At 38.2% G+C, this 21,086-nt stretch overlaps 1 long non-coding RNA gene across 2 annotated transcripts in view; it reads right to left on the bottom strand.

Annotated features, from left to right (window-relative positions):
* LOC143643657 (uncharacterized) overlaps window positions 1-21,086 on the bottom strand; it is a 102,614-nt gene that overhangs the window by 50,228 nt on the left and 31,300 nt on the right. The window contains exon 4 of one of the 2 annotated variants that reach the window (XR_013156311.1): window positions 16,952-17,100. The exons of the other annotated variant lie outside the window; for it this stretch is intronic. This is a non-coding gene — a long non-coding RNA (uncharacterized LOC143643657). Of the gene's footprint in view, window positions 1-16,951; window positions 17,101-21,086 lie in introns of those variants that run through there. 2 annotated transcript variants of the gene reach the window in all.

Genomic DNA, 21,086 nt, shown 5'->3' with positions numbered 1-21,086 from the left:
TCATATGTAAGGAAACATAAGTTCAATGTAAAGTAACTGGTCCAAAGTCATACCCTAAAAAGTGGCAGAGCTAGGATTAGTGCTCAAATCTGTCTGATTCCAAATCCCCAACTGATAGTCTCTGTGCTTTATGGCAAAGTCCTCCCAAGCCTCTGCCACATTGGATTTCATTGGTGAGATACAGCATGGCATACCCATGAAAACCAGGCAAGCAGACTGGAGATGGCTGGAACTGGTCCTAGCCAAGCTTCATTCATCCATCTGTTCACTCATCCAGCAGATGCTGATAGTTACTGGGGGCGAGGTGCTGTAGCAAGTGCTGAAGACTCAGAAATAAATAGTACAGAGCTGTAGCTGTTAGCATGAGGACTTTGAAGATAAGAAAGACTTCTGAAAGCTGCTTAGTCTGCAGCCCAAGTGCATTTACTTTTACCACCAGGGGTCATCTTTGCAGGGGTTCCTGGGGTTGGACAAGTTGGCTCTTGGAGATTGGGTCACACAAAAGCCAGAGCACAGGGCCAAGTGCAGGCTGTGGATCCCCTGCTAGGTATTTTATCCTAAGGAAACTTCAAAAGTGGAGTAATCTAAAACTTCTCTTCTCCATCTGTCTAGAATTGCTTTTTGGCTACATTTTTGAATTATTCATCTGTAGCAATATTTCTGGAGCCATCACAATTCAAATGAAAGTATTTGGTGTTTCTTCAACTTAATTTGATATAGAAGGTCTGGAAGGCTCTGGAACAAATTCTCTTAATATGCCGAAATGCCCCCTAACACTTCCCATACAGTTAACAATGCTTTTTTTTCCTGTCATGAGAAACTAATGGGATTAGACAAGTATGACCGACCCTTGTGCTTACGTCACACCAAGCTTGTGTACACCCTTAAGAAGACTATACCTCTTGCAACAAATAGAACATAAAGTAGTTGCAAGATTTCTGTAATAATTCCCTTGCATCCAGAAATTATATCATCCAGAAATTATATTCACTTGTTCTTTAAATATTCTTGTTAAGGATAGAGAAAATCCCCATTGGACATGCCCTCTTCAAACAGAGGAATACTCCAATTTCTTCCCCAAAAGTTGTAACCAAAGGAGCTCGATGGTGCTCAAAGACCTTAACTTTTTTTGCAGCAGGCAAATCTTTACTCATTAAAACCAAATGAGCCTCTCCAGCTAAGGGGCCCTAAACTCTTTACACTTCCAGAACAACCCCACCTTTGGTAAAAGGCCATAATAAAATGCAGGTCATATCTGAATGTTGCTTGGCAATACTTTCCATAGAGAATAGAAGTAAATGAAGGATATTCCTTTGGTATCTAGATCCTGATATCTTAAAATAACCATCTCATTCCTTTATTAAAAAGAATCTGAGTTTGACTAGCCCAGAGAAGGTAAATCCCTGATATTGGCACGGCTCTAAACAGTGGCATTTTAGTAGGATAAGTCCTTGTTGGTCAAAACAGCCTTATGGGCACGTGAAAAGATGCTCAACTTCACTGGCTGTTAAGAAAATGTAAATAAAAACCACAATGAGATATCCTCTCACACCCACTAGAATAGTCATTATCAAAAAAAAAAAAAAGACAGAAAATGGCAAGTGCTGGAGAGGTAGCTATTCAGAGGAACTGAGATCAAAGACACAAACGGACATTTGCACATCAATGTTTATAGCAGCATTATTTACAATCACCAAGAGATGGAAACAGCCCAAATATCCATCAACAGATAAGTGACTAAGCAAGCTGTAGTATATACATACAATGGAATATTGCACAGCTGTAAGACAGAAGAAAGTCATGAAGCATGTAACAACATGGATGGACCTTGAGGACATTATGCTAAGTGAAATTAGCCAGAAACAAAACAACAAATACTGCATGTCTCACTGATATAAACTAATATTAATGAGTGAACTTGGAGAATTGAAGTTAAGAACACAGGTTATCAAGAGATAGAAATAGGGTAGACATTGGGCAATTGGTGCCGAAGGAATACAAATTATGCAACGGGACTGATTCCAAAAATTCAGATATGGATAGCACAGTACTACCTGATTGTAGCACAATAATGTAAGTACACTAAATGAAGCTGAATGTGAGTATGGTTGAGGGAGAACGTCTGGGGGCACATATGAAATCAGAATGTAAAATAGAAGATGAAGACTGAGATGGTATAATTTAGGAATGCCTAGAGTGTACAATGATGGTGATTAAATATATAAACAAAAAAAATGTTTTTGCAGGAGGAAGAACAAAGGAATGTCAGTATGGCAGGGTGTTGAAAATAGATGATATATGGGAAAAGTACAATCAATGTAAGCTAGAGTCTACAGTGAACAGTAACATTGTAATATGCTTCCACTGAATGTAACAAAGGCATTATGCCAAAACTAAATGTCAACAGGCAGTGGGATTGGGAAAGCGGTATGGATTCTTCGTGGAAGAAAAGGAAATATCTTCAGATAGAGTATGGTGATGAAGGCATGTTTATGCACTTAGGCTGGATTGTATGATGTGTGAATAAAACTATTTTAAAATGGTCAGAGAGAAACAAGTGCTAAAGAAAATGTGGAAAAAGAGATGTACCTATTCTCTGTCGGTAGGGAAGTGAGAGGTGCCAGCCCTTGGAGAGCAGTGTGGTGGTTCCACAGGTGAGGGGTGGGTTTGCCATATGATCCTGAAACCCCGTTGCTCAGTATATTCCTGGAGGAACTGAGTTCGGGAACACAAATGGACATTTGCACACTGGAGTTTCTTGCAGCAGTGTTCTCCATCTGCAATGAATGGATGTGGCCTAAGGGCACAATGCTGAGGAATGGAAGGGGGAACTATGGTGTATACATACAATGGACTACAGGATGGCCTCAAGAAGGAATGAAGTTGTGAGGCATGCAGCTAGATGAATGAACCTTAAGAGTTGTATCTTGAATGAAATGTCAGGAATAAAAAGACAAATATTATCATGTCTTAATCATATGGACTAATTGTAATATAAAAACTTAGTGAACTGAAGTCTAGAACATGGGTTATCAAGTTGAGGCCTATTGTAGAGGGTCCTAGATTATAAACTCTTAAAGCGGTCACATATGTTCAGGAAGTGTAACTGTTAATTCTAAATTCTGAGACACTGAGCTGTTTGTATATAACATGGTCTTTCCCAGAAACTTTGGGTATTTATGTGACACTTGAGACTCAGATTCAGAGGCCTGGAGCTATGAAAGTCAGCAGTACCCCATACAGGAACTGTTTAGAAAGTTGAAAAAGTGATCAGACATTGAGTAGAGCTATGAATGAAGCTCATTTGGATAGGACTAAGGTATATCAGAAGACTGGGTAAAGGATGATACCACCCATATCTTCAAACTTCAACCTCTGTGTGAGACTAAAGGGAGAGATGTTTATTTGGTACAAAATTTATACTTGGGGTAGGGCATTTCTTAATTTAAGGTGTATAATCAGTTTAGTTGAACACCATAACTACAGAGAATCTTGAATAGGGCATGAGATTTTATTGGTTTGTCCAGGTTAATGTGATGCCCCAATAAATCCCAGAGTGATTTGGACAGTGAATAAAGAAATATGCATAGCAGTGGGCCAAGAGAGCATGCTGCTTAGCAATGTGCGCGTTTTAGTTCGTCCTCCAGAACAACTACTAAATAACCAGAAACAGTACAGAACAGCTCCTGGGGCCACGTCAGTGACCAGACACACAGCGTACCCCAATCTGGACCAGTTGGACCGGCTGCAAGCCTCCCCAGAACCGTGAGTTTCCAAAGCTGTGGCAGCCGGTGCCCCTCCCCCACAGGCTGCTTCCCAGAGGGGAAAGGAAAGAGACTTTACCCACAGCAGGGGCTGAGCCCAACCGAACGCCAATTGTGGCATTAATTAACAAATTCTGACAACTAAAAACAGGCCCCCAGCTCAGGTGAACTGGTCAAAGTGGAGGTAGCTCATTTTTGCCCCAGCACCAAGGGGGCAGGGCTGATGGAAAAAGAAAAAAAAAAAGAAACAGAGGCTTTGGTGGCTGTGTTTCTACAAAGGCTTGACTGCCTTTGGATATAGTGGCAGGGCTTCTCAGGCTGCAACTGCCCCAGGCATAGGCAGAAACAATCTCATTTGAAGGTTTGTCTGGAGCCTGTGCCTTCCCCAGGGGAGGGTTGAAGCCCAATTCAGGTGGAATCCCTCCCTCAAGGAATTCAGACCCCAGGACTTGGTAATTTGAAGCCATTAAAACTAGCCTACAGCCCCTCCTCTGTCTCCAACACACCCCCAGCAGGGAGAGTCTGCCAAAGTTAAAGGTACTGCATCATCTTATGCTGGTGGGACCTGCAGGCAGACAAGTACCACATACTGGGCAGGATAATAAAAACAAAGTCCAGAGACTTCACAGAAAAGTCTTTCAACCTGCTGGGTCTCACCCTCAGGGAAAACCAATGCAGGTGACTCTTTCCTCCTGACAGGAGGCCAGTTTTGTCTGGGAAAATCTGGCTGGGGTCCATAATACCTAAGTAGACCCTCCTAAGGGTGGGGGGTGGGAAAGGCACCATAAAGCAGGGCAAGAAACAAGAAAACAAGAACTGAAAAATTCTCCTCTGTTAAACAAAACCTAAGCTAGTGGTCCAGAAAAAGCTGAACTAAATATCAAAGCACAGACAGACAACAAATTCATCCAGCAAGAAAACTCTAGGTAGAAGTGAAAGCAATCTCCAGAATAAACTAATTAAGGTAATTAAATGTCTAGACACCAGCAAAAAATAACAAATCACACTATGAAAATTGAAGATATGGCCCAGTCAAAGGAAGAAACCAACAATTCAAATGAGATACAGGAACTGAAACAATTAATTCAGAATATACGAGCAGACATGGAAAACCTCATCAAAAACCAAATCAGACTTCCAGAGAAGATGGCGGCTTAGTAAGACGCGTGGGTCTTAGTTCCTCCTCCAGAACAGCTACTAGGGAAGTAGAAACGATACAGAACAGCTCCTGGAGCCATGACAGAGACCAAGAAGACAGCGTACCCCATTCTGGAACGGCTGACTGGCCGGGAGAACCCACTGCGGTGAGATAGCCGAGGGGCATGCGCTTCCCCGGGCCAGGGCGGCAGGCAGCCAGAGTCCCTCCCTCCCTCCTTCCCGGGTCGGCTGGGAGAATTGGACAGGCGATCCCCTCAAGCCGCGACAGCTGGCGCCCCACCCCCCGGCCATGCGCGGCCCCCCGGACCAGCTGGGATATTGGATCAGAGATCCCCCAAACCACGGAGACTGGCGACCAGGGTCCCTTCCAAACACATGGCTTCCCGGTCCGGCTGGGAATGGTGGATAGGCACTCCCCCAAGCCGCGGCGGCAGGCGCCCCCCCGCCATGCTTGGCGTCCCAGGCCGGCTGGGAGATTTGGACCGGCACTCCCCCAAGCCGCGGAGGCTGGCGACCCTCCCCACGCGCGGATTCCGTGGCCAGCTGGGAGATTAGGATCAGTACTCCCCCAAGCCGCAGCTGCCGGGGCCCCCCTGCCCCACGCGTGGATTACCGGGCCAGCTGGGAGATTTGGATCGGCACTCCCCCAAGCCGCTTCGGCTGACGACCACCCCCCCACAGCGAGAGTTTTCCAAAGTTAAAGGAGCCACAGCATCTTTTACTGGTGGGACCCGCAGACAGACGAGCGCAACGAGCGCAACCTACTGGGCAGGATAAGAAAAACAGAGCCCAGAGATTTCACAGAAAAACCTTTCAACCTGCTGGGTCCCACAACCAGGGAAATCTGATTAAATGCCCAGATGCCAGCAGAAGATAATGGATCACGCTCGGAAAATTGAAGATATGGCCCAGTCAAAGGAACAAACCAATAGTTCAAATGAGATACAGGAGCTGAGACAACTAATGCTGAATATACGAACAGAAATGGAAAACCTCTTCAAAAACCAAATCAATAAATTGAGGGAGGACATGAAGAAGATATGGGCTGAACAAAAAGAAGAAATAGAAAATCTGAAAAAACAAATCACAGAACTTATGGTAGTGAAGGACAAAGTAGAAAAGATGGAAAAAACAATGGATACCTACAATGGTAGATTTAAAGAGACAGAAGCTAGAATTAGTGAACTGGAGGATGGAACATCTGAATTCCAAAAAGAAACAGAAACTATAGGGAAAAGAATGGAGAAATTTGAACAGGGTATCAGGGAACTCAAGGACAATATGAACCGCACAAATATACGTGTTGTGGGTGTCCCAGAAGGAGAAGAGAAGGGAAAAGGAGGAGAAAAACTAATGGAAGAAATTATCACTGAAAATTTCCCAACTCTTAGGAAAGACCTAAAATTACAGATCCAAGAAGTGCAGTGCACCCCAAAGAGAATAGATCCAAATAGGCGTTCTCCAAGAAACTTACTAGTTAGAATGTCAGAGGTCAAAGAGAAAGAGAGGATCTTGAAAACAGCAAGAGAAAAACAATCCATCACATACAAGGGAAACCCAATAAGACTATGTGTAGATTTCTCAGCAGAAACCATGGAAGCTAGAAGACAGTGGGATGATATATTTAAATTACTAAAAGAGAAAAACTGCCAACCAAGACTTCTATATCCAGCAAAATTGTCCCTCAAAAATGAGGGAGAAATTAAAACATTTTCAGACAAAAAGTCACTGAGAGAATTTGTGACCAAGAGACCAGCTCTGCAAGAAATACTAAAGGGAGCACTAGAGTCAGATACGAAAAGACAGAAGAGAGAGGTATGGAGAAGAGTGTAGAAAGAAGGAAAATCAGATATGATATATATAATACAAAAGGCAAAATGTTAGAGGAAAATATTATCCAAACAGTAATAACACTAAATGTTAATGGACTGAATTCCCCAATCAAAAGACATACACTGGCAGAATGGATTAAAAAACAGGATCCTTCTATATGCTGTCTACAGGAAACACATCTTAGACCCAAAGATAAACATAGGTTGAAAGTGAAAGGTTGGGAAAGGATATTTCATGCAAATAACAACCAGAAAAGAGCAGGAGTAGCTATACTAATATCCAACAAATTAGACTTCAAATGTAAAACCGTTAAAAGAGGCAAAGAAGGACACTATCTACTAATAAAAGGAACAATTAAACAAGAAGACATAACAATCATAAATATTTATGCACTGAACCAGAATGCCCCAAAATACGTGAGGAATACACTGCAAACACTGAAAAGGGAAATAGACACATATACCATAATAGTTGGAGACTTCAATTCACCACTCTCATCAATGGACAGAACATCTAGACAGAGGATCAATAATGAAATAGAGAATTGGAATATTACTATAAATGAGCTACACTTAACAGACATTTATAGGACATTACATCCCACAACAGCAGGATACATCTTTTTCTCAAGTGCTCATGGATAATTCTCAAAGATAGACCATATGCTGGGTCACAAAGCAAGTCTTAACAAATTTAAAAAGATTGAAATCATACACAACACTTTCTCAGATCATAAAGGAATGAAGTTGGAAATCAATAATAAGCGGAGTGCCAGAAAATTCACAAATACGTGGAGGCTTAACAACACACTCTTAAACAACAAGTGGGTCAAGGAAGAAATTACAAGAGAAATTAGTAAATATCTCAAGGCAAATGAAAACAAAAACACAACATATCAAAACCTATGGGACGCAGCAAAGGCAGTGCTAAGAGGGAAATTTATTGCCCTAAATGCCTATATCAGAAAAGAAGACAAGGCAAAAATTCAGGAATTAACTGTCCACTTGGAAGAACTGGAGAAAGAAGAGCAAACTAACCCCAAAGCAAGCAAAAGGAAAGAAATAACAAAGATTAGAGCAGAAATAAATGAAATTGAAAATATGAAAACAGTTGAGAAAATCAATAAGACCAGAAGTTGGTTCTATGAGAAAATCAATAAGATTGATGGGCCCTTAGCAAGATTGGCAAAAAGAAGAAGAGAGAGGATGCAAATAAATAAGATCAGAAATGGAAGAGGAGACATAACCACTGACCTCACAGAAATAAAGGAGGTAATAACAGGATACTATGAACAACTTTACGCTAATAAATACAACAATTTAGATGAAATGGACGGGTTCCTGGAAAGACATGAACAACCAACTTTGACTCAAGAAGAAATAGATGACCTCAACAAACCAATCACAAGTAAAGAAATTGAATCAGTCATTCAAAAGCTTTCTAAAAAGAAAACTCCAGGACCAGACAGCTTCACATGTGAATTCTACCAAACATTCCAGAAAGAATTAGTACCAACTCTTCTCAAACTCTTCAAAAAAATCAAAGTGGAGGGAAAACTACCTAATTCATTCTATGAAGCCAACATCACCCTCATACCTAAACCAGGCAAAGATATTACAAAAAAAGAAAACTACAGACCAATCTCTCTAATGAATATAGATGCAAAAATCCTCAACAAAATTCTAGTGAATCGAATCCAACAACACATTAAAAGAATTATACATCATGACCAAGTAGGATTCATCCCAGGTATGCAAGGATGTTTCAACATAAGAAAATCAATTAATGTAATACACCATATCAACAAATCAAAGCAGAAAAATCACATGATCATCTCAATTGATGCAGAGAAGGCATTTGACAAGATTCAACATCCTTTCCTGTTGAAAACACTTCAAAGGATAGGAATACAAGGGAACTTCCTTAAAATGATAGAGGGAATATATGAAAAACCCACAGCTAATATCATCCTCAATGGGGAAAAATTGAAAACTTTCCCCCTAAGATCAGGAACAAGACAAGGATGTCCATTATCACCACTATTATTCAACATCATGTTGGAGGTTCTAGCCAGAGCAATTAGACAAGAAAAAGAAATACAAGGCATCAAAATTGGAAAGGAAGAAGTAAAACTATCACTGTTTGCAGACGATATGATACTATACGTCGAAAACCTGGAAAAATCCACAACAAAACTACTAGAGCTAATAAATGAGTACAGCAAAGTAGCAGGTTACAAGATCAACATTCAAAAATCTGTAGCATTTCTATACACTAGTAATGAACAATCTGAGGGGGAAATCAAGAAATGAATTCCACTTACAATTGCAACTAAAAGAATAAAATACCTAGGAATAAATTTAACTAAAGAGACAAAAAACCTATACAAAGAAAACTACAAAAAACTGTTAAAAGAAATCACAGAAGACCTAAATAGATGGAAGGGCATACCATGTTCATGGATTGGAAGACTAAATATAGTTAAGATGTCAATCCTACCTAAACTGATTTACAGATTCAATGCAATACCAATCAAAATCCCAACAACTTATTTTTCAGAAATAGAAAAAACAATAAGCAAATTTATCTGGAAGGGCAGGGTGCCCCGAATTAATAAAGTATCTTGAGGGGAAAAAAACGAAGCTGGAGGTCTCATGCTGCTGGAATTTAAGGCATATTATGAAGACACAGTGGTCAAAACAGCATGGTATTGGCATAAAGATAGATATATCAACCAATGGAATTGAATAGAGTGCTCAGATATAGACCCTCTCATCTATGGGCATTTGATCTTTGATAAGGCAGTCAAGCCAACTCACCTGGGACAGAGCAGTCTCTTCAATAAATGGTGCCTAGAGAACTGGATATCCATATGCAAAAGAATGAAAGAGGACCCATATCTCACACCCTATACAAAAGTTAACTCAAAATGGATCAAAGATCTAAACATTAAGTCTAAGACCACAAAACAGTTAGAGGAAAATGTAGGGAGATATCTTATGAAACTTACAATTGGAGGTGGTTTTATGGACCTTAAACCTAAAGCAAGAGCACTGAAGAAAGAAAGAAAGAAATGGGAGCTCCTCAAAATTAAACACTTTTGTGCATCAAAGAACTTCATCAAGAAAGTAGAAAGACAGCCTACACAATGGGAGACAATATTTGGAAATGACATATCAGATAAAGGTCTAGTATCCAGAATTTATAAAGAGATTGTTCAACTCAACAACAAAAAGACAGCCAATCCAATTACAAAATGGGAAAAAGACTTGAACAGACACCTCAGAAGAGGAAATACAAATGGCCAAAAGGCACATGAAGAGATGCTCAATGTCCCTGGCCATTAGAGAAATGCAAATCAAAACCACAATGAGATATCATCTCACACCCACCAGAATGGCCATTATCAACAAAACAGAAAATGACAAGTGCTGGAGAGGATGCAGAGAAAGAGGCACACTTATCCACTGTTGGTGGGAATGTCAAATGGTGCAACCACTGTGGAAGGCTGTTTGACGGTTCCTCAAAAAACTGAATATAGAATTGCCATATGACCCAGCAATACCATTGACAGGTATCTACTCAAAGGACTTAAGGGCAAAGACACAAACAGACATTTTCCTAAATCGATGCAAATGTACTAAGAAATGATGATCATGTATCTATGTGATGATGTTAAGAATTACTGATTGCATATGTAGAATGGAATGATTTCTAAATGTTGTGTTAATTTCTTTTTTTTCTTTAATCAATAAAAAAAAGTCAAAAAAAAAAACCAAATCAATGAATTGAGGGAGGTTATAAAGAAGACAAGGAATGAACAAAAAGAAAAAATTGAAAGTCTGAAAAAACAAATCACAGAACTTATGGGAATGAAAGTCACGGAAGAAGAGATGAAAAAACAATAGAAACCTACAGTGGTAGATTTCAAGAGGCAGAACATAGGATTAGTGAACTGGAGGGTGAAACATCTGAAATCCAACAAGAAAAAGAATATAGGGAAAATAATGGAAAAATATGAGCAGGGACTCAGGGAACTGAATGACAATATGAAGTGCATGAATGTATGTGTTGTGGGTGTTCCAGAAGGAGAAGAGAAGGGAAAAGGAGGAGAAAAACTAATGGAGGAAATTATCACTGAAAATCTCCCAACTCTTATGAAAGACTTAAAATTACAGATCCAAGAAGTGCAGCATACCTCAAAGAGAATAGATCCAAATAGATGTACTCCAATGTCAATCAGAATGTCAGAGGTCAAAGAGGGGGCATCTTGAAAGCAGCAAGAGAAAAGCAATCCATCACATACAAGAGAAGCCCAATAAGACTATGTGTAGATTTCTCAGCAGAAACCATGGAGGTGAGAAGACAGTGGGATGATATATTTGAATTACTAAAAGAGAAAAACTGCAAACCAAGATTTCTATATCCAGCAAAACTGTCCTTCAAAAATGAGGGAGAAATTAAAACATTTTCAGACAAAAAAAATCACTGAGAGAATTTGTGACCAAGAGACCAGCTCTGCAAGAAATACTAAAGGGAGCACTAGAGACAGACACGAAAAGACAGAAGAGAGAGGTGTGGAGAAGAGTGCAGAAAGGAAGGCTATGAGTAAAGGTAAAAAGAAGGAAAATTAGACATGACGTATAAAATCCAAAAGGAAAAATGGTAGAAGAAGGTACTGCCCGTGCAGTAATAACACTAAATATTAATGGATTAAACTCCCCAATCAAAAGACATAGACTGGCAGAATGGATTAAAAAACAGGACCCATTTATATGCTGTCTCTACTCAAAAGACAGCGGGCAATGACACAAACAGACATTTGCATGCCAATGCTTATAGAAGCATTATTTACAATTACCAGGAGATGGAAATGGCCAAAATGTCCATCAAAAGATGGGTGGCTAAACATATACATACGATGGAATATTATGCAGCTGTAAGATAGAATAAAGTTATGAAGTATATATCAACATGGATGGACCTTAAGGACATTATGCTGAGTGAGATTGGCTAAAAACGAAAGGACAAACACTGTATGGTCTCACTGATATGAACTGACATTAGTGAATAAACTTGGAATATTTCGTTGGTAACAGAGACCATCAGGAGATAGAAAAAGGGTAAGATATTGGGTAATTGGAGCTGAAGGGATACAGATTGTGCAGCAGAACTGAATATAAAAACTCAGGAATGGACAGCACAATACTACCTAACTGTAATACAATTATGTTAAAACACTGAATGAAGCTGAATGTGAGAATGATAGAGGGAGGAGGGCTGGGGGCATAAATGAAATCACAAAGAAAGATAGATGATAAAGATTGAGATGGTATAATCTAGGAATGTGTAGAGTGTATAATGATAGTGACTAAATGTACAAATTTAAAAAATGTTTTTGCATGAGGAAGAACAAAGGAATGTCATTACTGCAGGGTGCTGAAAATAGATGTCAAGGAATATTTTAAAATTTCAACTTATGTGTGAGACTAAAGCAAAAAATGTTTATTTGGTACAAAATTTATATTTTTACTAGTGCATTTCCTAATATAACTTATGTAGATAGTTGGTTGAACAACATAAGTACACGGAACTTTGGGTAGGACATGAGATTTTGTTGGTTTGTCCACAGTGATGCCCCGATGAATCCCAGAGTGAATTGATCAGTGAGTGGAAAACTATTTACAAAATCCCCTTCAGGGAATGGGGAGAATGGGGAGAAATTCAACCTCCCCAAGTTGAATCCTTGATATTCTCACAAGCAGTGTGGACAACCAAAGCTATAGGGTGAGCCCTCAGTCTTGGGGTTTGTTCATATGAAACTTAATCCCACAAAGGCTAGGTCAAGCCTACTTAAAATTAGGCCTAAGAGTCACCCCCAAGAGAACCTCTTTTGTTGCTCAGATGTGACCTCTCTTTCCAGCCAACACAACAAGAAAACTCACCACCCTCTCCCTGTCTACGTGGGACATGACTCCCAGGGGTGTGGACCTTCCTGGCAACATGGGACAGAGATACTAGAGTGAGCTGAGACTGAGCCTCAAGGGATTCATAAAAACCCTAGAATGAGCTGAGACCCAAAATCAAGGGATTGAGAAAACCTTCTCAACCAAAAGGGGGAAGAATGAAATGAGACAAAGTGTCAATGGCTGAGAGATTTCAAACAGAGTCAAGAGGTTATTCTTACACATTAAGTAGATATCACTTTGTTATCCAAGATGTAATGGAGAAGCTGGAGGGAACTGCCTGAAAATGTTGAGCTGTGTTACCATAGCCATATTTCTTGATGATGATTGTATAATCATATAGCTTTCCCAATGTGACTGTGTGATTGTGAAAACCTTGTGTCTGATGCTCCTTTTATCTACCTTGTCAACAGATGAGTAGAACATATGGAATAAAAATAAATAATAGGGGGAACAAATGTTAAAATAAATTTAGTTTGAAATGCTAGTGATTAATGAAAGGGAGGGGTAAGGGGTGTTGTATGTATAATTTTTATTTTCTGTTTTCATTTTATTTTTCTGTTTTCTTTTGATTTCTTTGTCTGAATTGATGCAAATGTTCTAAGAAATGATCATGATGATGACTATGCAACTATGTGATGATATTGTGAATTACTGATACACATGTAGAACAGAATGATCATATATTAAGAATGTTTATGTTTCTTTTTTGAAATTTTTTTTTAAAAATTTAAAAATTAATAAAAAAAAATTTTTTTTAAAGAAATATTTGCAAATTTCCCTTAGGGAAATTGGGAGAAAGGGGGGAAGATTCAACTTCCGTATTTGGAGAACTTCTGATACTCTTGCAAGCAGTGGGGACAACCAAATCAGTAAGCCAAGCCCTCAATCTCAGAGTTTGCCCCTATGAAACTTATTCTTGCAAAGGAAAGGCTAAACCTCCTTAAAATTAGGCCTAAGAGTCACTGCCAGAGAACCTCTTTTGTTGCTCAGATGTGGCTTCTCTCTCTAAGCTGATACGGCAAGTGAACCCATTCACCTCCCCCACCACGTGGGACATGACTCTTAGGAGTATAAATCTCCCTAGCAATGTGGGACAGAAATCCCGGGATGAGTTGGGACCCAGCATCAAAGCATTGAGAAAATCTTCTTGACCAAAAGGGGAAAGAGAGAAATGAGAAAAAACAAAGTGTTAGTGGCTGATAGATTTCAAACAGTCAAGAGGTTATCCTGGAGGTTATTTTTATGCTTTATATAGATATCCCTTTTCAGTTTATGGTGTATTGAGTGGCTAAGGGGAAGTACCTGAAACTGTAGAGCTGTGTTCCAGTAGCCATGTTTCTTGAAGATGATTGTATAATGATATAACTTTCATAATGTGACTGTGTAATTGTAAAGTCCTTGTGTCTGATGCTCCTTTTATCTAGGTTATGGACAGATGAGTAAAAACTATGGATAAAAAATAAATAGTAGGGGGAACAAAGGTTAAAATAAATTGGGTAGATGGAAATACTAGTAGTCAATGAAGGGGAGTGGTTTGGGGTATGAAATATAAGAGTTTTTTCTTTTTTCTTTTTATTTCTTTTCTGGAGTGATGTAAATGCTCTAAAAAATTATCCTGATGGGGTGGGCCATGGTGGCTCAGCAGGCAGAGTTCTTGCCTGCCATGCCAGAGACCCAGGTTTGATTCCTGGTACCTGCCCATGAGAAAAAAAATAAATAAGCAAATAATTTTTTAAAGAGATCATGATGATGAATACACAATTATATGATGATATTGTTAGCCATTGATTGTACACCATGCATGGAATGTTTGCATGTTAAGAATGTTTGTGTCTGGACTGACTGTAAAAACTCAGAAATGGATAGCACAATACTACCTAACTGTAATACAATTATGTTAAAACACTGAATGAAGCTGAATGTGAGAATGATAGAGGGAAGAGGGTGGGGGGCACAAATGAAATTAGAAAGAAAGATAGATGATAAAGACTGAGATGGTATAATCCAGGAATGCCTAGAATATATAATGATAGTGATTAAATGTGCAAATTTAAAAAATGTTTTTGCATGAGGAAGAACAAAAGAATGTCATTACTGTAGCATGTTGACAATAGATGGTAATTAATATTTTTTAATTTTAACTTATGTGTGAGACTAAAGCAAAAAATGTTTATTTGGTACAAAATTTATATTTTGACTAGTGCATTTCCTAATACAACTTATGTAGAAAGCTTAATTGAACACCATAAATACATGGAGTCTTGAGTAGGGCATGAGATTTTGTTGGTTTGTCCAGAGTGATGCCCTGATAAATCCCAGAGTGATCTGAACAGTGAATAAAAAAGTACTTGCAAAGTCTCCTTTGGGGAATGGTGAGACAGGGGGAAAATTCAACTTCCCCAAGTTGAATTCTTCATATTCTCACAAGCAGTGTGGACAACTAAAGCAATAGGCTGAGCCCCCAATCTTGGGGGTTGTTCCTATGAAACTTAACCCCACAAAGGATAGGTCAGGCCTACTTAAAATTAGGCCTAAGAGTCATCCCCAAGAGAACCTCTTTTGTTGCTCAGATGTGGCCTCTCTCTCCAGCCAACACAACAAGCAAACTCACCACCCTCCGCCTGTCTACATGGGACATGACTCCCAGGGGTGTGGACCTTCCTGGTAACATGGGACAGAGATCCTAGAGTGAGTTGAGACTCAGCCTCAAGGGATTGAGAAAACCTTCTCAATCAAAAGGGGGAAGAGTGAAATGAGACAAAATAAAGTGTCAATAGCTGAGAGATTCCAAACAGAATTGAGAGGTTATCCTGGAGGTTATTTTATGTATTAAATAGATATCACCTTATTAGTCAAGATGTATTGGAGAGGCTGGAGGGAACTGCCTGAAAATGTAGAGCTGTGTTCCAGTAGCCATGTTTCTTGACAATGATTGTATAATGATATAGCTTTCACAATGTGACTGTGTGATTGTGAAAACCTTGTGTCTGATGCTCCTTTTATCTACCTTATCAATAGATGAGTAAAACATATGGAATAAAAATATAATAGGGAGAACAAATGTTAAAATAAATTTAGATTGAAATGCTAGTGATCAATGAAAGGGTAAGGGGTATGTATATATATATGAATTTTTTTCTGTTTTCTTTTGATTTCTTTTTCTGAATTGATGCAAATGTTCTAAGAAATGATCATGATGATAAATATGCAACTATGTGATGATATTGTGAACTACTGATTATATATGTAGAATGGAATGATGATAAGTTAAGAACGTTTGTGTTTGTTTATTATGTATTTTTTTAATTTTAAAATTAATTCAAAAAGAATGTTTGTGTTTGTATGTTGTTTTATCAATAAAAAATTTTAGATTTTTTTTTTAATTAAAAAAAACAGCTTCATTGTCACTGATGGGGAAATGGTATTATGAATGCTGTGGGATGGATGACAGGTTTCAACTTTCCTATTTTAGTGATTTTATGTTGCAATGGCTTAAGGTAAGATACCCAAAGTGGTTTTTGCCCCTTCAAAATATATAAAATTTGCTCATCCCCTGCATATTTTATGCTACCCAGATATAGTTCCTAACCCAAACCCTGGAGGAGGCGTGGCCTGACTTGTATCCAGGGTATTTTCCCAGGTAGAGTGTTCCTTCTAAACCTCTGGCATGTGGCATTGATTGCCTAATTTAACACACACAAAAAAAACAGGCTACCAATAGCCATCTGAATAAAAAACATTGTTCTTTGCCCAGTAGATGAGAAAGTAAATGGAAAATAGGAAGAGTCAAATGACTTTTCAAGGACAGCTCAACTGTCAACCAGGTGACCTTTCTCAGGAAACTACTAAATTTAAACAAGCCCCAAATTAGTGCCTGTGTGCAAAGTGATGATACACTACTGCTTTTTCTGTTATTTCTCTATCCCCAATTGAAAAAAAAAAAGATTGTTTATGGTGCTATAGTCTTTATGGGGAGCAAATCCACTTCTAAAATTTATCCTAAGAAATTAATTACACCTATATACAAAGACAAATGCACAAAAACTTCCATTGCTATATTATTTTATATAACAAAAAAATTGTAAGGATGTGTAAATAAACTGTGGTATATTCATTGGAGAAATGCCAAGCACTCATTAAAAATCATGTATAATATCTAAAAATATGGTAAAATATTCACTATATATTAAAAGACTTACAAATAGTGTGCCCAATACTAACCTCATTTTGCACATGAAAGAAGTTTATTGTATACATACAAGGAAAAATAATACCAAGATGATTATCTCTGGGTTTGTCTGTATTCTTCATTTTTTTCTGCAAGCATATGTATTTTTTCTTGTAGTCTTAAGTACAGGTTTTTTTTTTTAAGTTAACTAGAAAAGTAGAAATAAAAAACTATAGTAAAATTTTGGGAAGAGGAAGTCTCTGTAATTGAACATTAATATAGCTTTAAGCTTTTGACGTCTAAGGAAGAATGGAAACTTTTCATGTTTCATAGTAAGTATTGGGCAAATGTTTATCTTCTAAAGAACATTTTTCTTTATTCCTGATATAAACTTTGAGTTAAGCTTCTGTAACATTTAAACATTTTAATTACTGTGAACTATTGTAAGGGGTGAAAAAGGGAGAAGGTGTTGATTTGAAAGTACTGTTTGTACTGGGTATCAGTTATTTTCACTATACAGCATATATTTAACTTTCTTCTGGCAATTGCACCCTAATTTTCTTCTCTAGAACCATTCCCATACTCACTTTCAAGAAGTCTTTGTGCAGAGAGGGGACAACATATCACTAATTGCAAAGGTGGGCAATAAGTCAGGCCTGGTCAATTGCAGCATCACATTACCCAGCCCATAGTTAGTTATGGGATAGACAAAGACCAATCACAGCCAATGAAATATAACAAAACTTCTGTGGGAATGCCGAGAAACATATCATCTTTTAACTTAAATCTGGGTAGACAAAAGGTTGATGCTACCAGAGCCTTCTTGCCACCACTTAGAGCTTGAAGATGAAGCCAACATAAGGAAAACTGTTGCCAAGAAATAGAGGGAAATTTGGGCCTAGTGACATTTTATGAGCCCCTGAATCAAACCATTTTTGAAGCTCTGTCTATATCTATGCTTTTCAGTTGCCTACACCAATAAATACCCTGTTTTTGCTTAAGCCAGGATAGGCTGAATTTTCTATTATTTGCATCTAAATAAGATGATCTCAAGTTAAAGACCCATTTCCAAATCCTAACAACATAGTTAAACACACTTTTTCTTTTTATATTAGAGAACTTGTAGGTTTACAGAAGCATCACAAAGAAAACATATAATTCCCATATACTCCTGAGCTAGTTTGAAATGTTGTGTACTCCAGAAAAGCCATATTCTTTCTCCTGATCCAAACTTGTGGGGACAGACCTATTGTTTAAGGTGGAAACTTTGATTGGATTGTTTCCAAGGAGATGTGACAAATCCAGTTTTGGGTGTGACTTTTATTTGAATTGTTTCCACGGAGATGTGACACACCTAATTGTGAGTTGGACCTTTTGCTTAGATGGAGGTGTGACCTCACTCATTTAAGGTGAGTCTTGATTAGTTTACTGGAGTCCTTTAAAAAGGGAGACATTTTGTAAAAGCACATTTGCTTCACAGCCGATAGAGATGCAAACATTTGGAGCTAGACATAACCCGGGTGCTAGGATAGGACTCATAGAAATAGCCAGAACCTGAAAAGAAGATATCTCTGGCCCCAGAAAATGCTAAGCTGAGATAAAATCTAGAGTTTTGCCCCAGAGCAGATAAGTCAGAATCCCACAGATGCTTAGAGAGGAAGCCTCTGGAATCAGAAGCTGGAAGCAATGGAACCCAGGAACAAGGACCAATAGATTCCAGCCATGTGCCTTCCTATGTGATAGACATCAGCCTCTCTTCAGAGTCATGGTATCTCTCTCTGGATGTCTTGGTTTGAACATTTTTATGAACTTAGAACCTCAAGCTTGTAACTTAATAAATCCCCTTCATAAAAACCATTCCATTTCTGATATATTGCATTCTGACAGCATTAGCAAAGTAAAGCACATTCCACCATCCCTCCACCCCTATATTTAACAACTTGCATTAGTGTGAAATACTTGTAACAATTGATGAAAGAATATTATAATTGTACTATTAATTATAATCATTGGTTTACATTGTATCATACTATCCTTTACTGTATTTTTAAAATTTTTATTCTAGTAACATATATACCTAAAATCTCTCCTTTGACCACTGTCAAAGAAATAATTTAATGCCACTATTAACATTCACAATGTTGCACTACCATCACCACATTCAATACCAAAAGTTTTCCATCATCCCAGTAGAAACTCTGTAAAATTGAAGCATTAACTTTCATCCCCTACCCTGCCCCCAGCCCCTGGTAACCCATATTCCAGTTTCTGACTCTATGAATTTGTTTACATCAATTATTTCATATCAGTGAGATCATGCAATATTTGACCTTCTGTGTCTGACTTATTTCCTTCAACATGCTATCTTCAAGGTTCATCCATGTTGTTACATATATCAGAACTTCACTTCTGTTTAGGGATGAATAATATTCCATTGCATGTGTTTTAGTTTGCTGAGGTTGCTGGAATGCAATACACCAGAGATGGATTGGACTTTATAAAGGGGATTTATTTAGGTGGCAATTTACAGTTCCTTGGAGGAAAGGCAGCTAGATTTCATCTGGGACTTTCTGTCACATGGGAAGGCACATGGCAATGTCCACTGGTCCACTCTCCTGGCTTCTGGGTTCAAACAGCTTTCCCTGGGGTGTTTCCCTTCTGCATCTCCAAATGCTTGGGTCTGAGCTCTGAGCAGTGAGCTGAGGTGTACTAAGCTATGTAGGGCTCCTTCTTTCTCTTCTGACTTCTCCTTTTAAGCCTCCAGCTAATTAAATTAACATCATTCATTGCAGAAGGCATTCCCCTTAGAAGGCACTCCCCTTAGTCAATGCAGATTATATCTGCAATCAGCCATGGATGAATTTCATTTACTGATGATTTAAGCACACAGCAACAGAAAACTGGGCTCCATCACCTGGCTAAATTGACACCTTAAACTACTACAGTGTGTATATACCACATTTGTTTATTCATTCATCAGTTAGTGGACACTACAGTTGCTTCCATCTTTAGCAGTTATGAACCATGGTGTTATGAACATCAGTGTGCAAATATCTGTTAGAATCCCTGCTTTCAATTTTTCTGGTTATATACCTAGAAGTGGAATTGCTGGGTCATATGGTAATACTATACTTAACTTCCTGAGAAACTGCCAAATTGTCTTCCACAGTGGCTACATTTCCAGCAGCAATTAATGAGTGTTCCTATTTCTCTACATCCTCTTCAACACCTATAATTTTCCATTTTTTAATAGCCACTCTAGTCAGTATGAAATGGTATCACATTGTGGTTTTGATTTGCATATCCCTAATGGCTAATGATGTGCATATTTTCATGTGATTTTAGTTATTTGTACATATTCTGTGGAGAAATGTCTATTCAAGTCTTTGGCCCATTTTTCAATTGTTTACCTTTTGGTTGCTGAGTTGTAGGATTTGTTTATCTATTTTGAATATTAATCAACTATCAGATATGCGGTTTATGAAAATTTTCTCCCATTATGTTGTCTAGGTTTTCTCTCTACTTTCATAATGAAGTCCTTTGATGCACCAAAGTTTTTCGTTTTGATGAAGTTTCATTTATCTGTTTTTTCTTTTGTTGCTCATGCTTTTGGTGTAAAATCTAAGAAACAATTGCCTATCACAAGGTCTTGAAGGTATTTCTATATGTTTTCTTCTAAAAGTCTTATAGTTCTAGTTCCTATATTTAGGTCTTGATCCATTTTGAGTTAATTTTTGTGTATAGTGTAAAATGTGGATCCAATTTCATTCTTTTGCATATGGATATTCAGTTTTCCTAGCACTTTGTTGAAAAGACTATTCTTTTCACATTAAGTGGACTTAGCACATGTGTCAAAAATCATAGATGTGAGGTTTGATTTCTGAATTCTCAATCCAGTTCCCTAAATATGTCTGTCCCTATGCCAGTTCCATGCTTTTTTATTACTGTTTTTTTTATTACCGTAAGTTCTAAAACTGGAAAGTGTGAGTCCTCCAACTTCTTTCTTCGTTTTCAAGATTAATTTGGATATTTGGGTACGCTTAGCCTTCCACATAAATGTGATGATTGGCTTCTACATTTCTGCAAAGAAGGTTGTTGGAATTTTGATTGATTGTGTTGACACTCTAAATCACTTTGGGTAGAATAGGCATCATAACGATATTTAGTCTTCTAATCCATAAACACATTTATTTA

The sequence above is a fragment of the Tamandua tetradactyla genome, chromosome 8 (assembly GCF_023851605.1).
Source record: "Tamandua tetradactyla isolate mTamTet1 chromosome 8, mTamTet1.pri, whole genome shotgun sequence".
Taxonomy (NCBI): domain Eukaryota; kingdom Metazoa; phylum Chordata; class Mammalia; order Pilosa; family Myrmecophagidae; genus Tamandua; species Tamandua tetradactyla.
The sequence above is the reverse complement of the archived record's forward strand: the minus strand, read 5'-3'. Positions and strand labels throughout refer to the sequence as shown.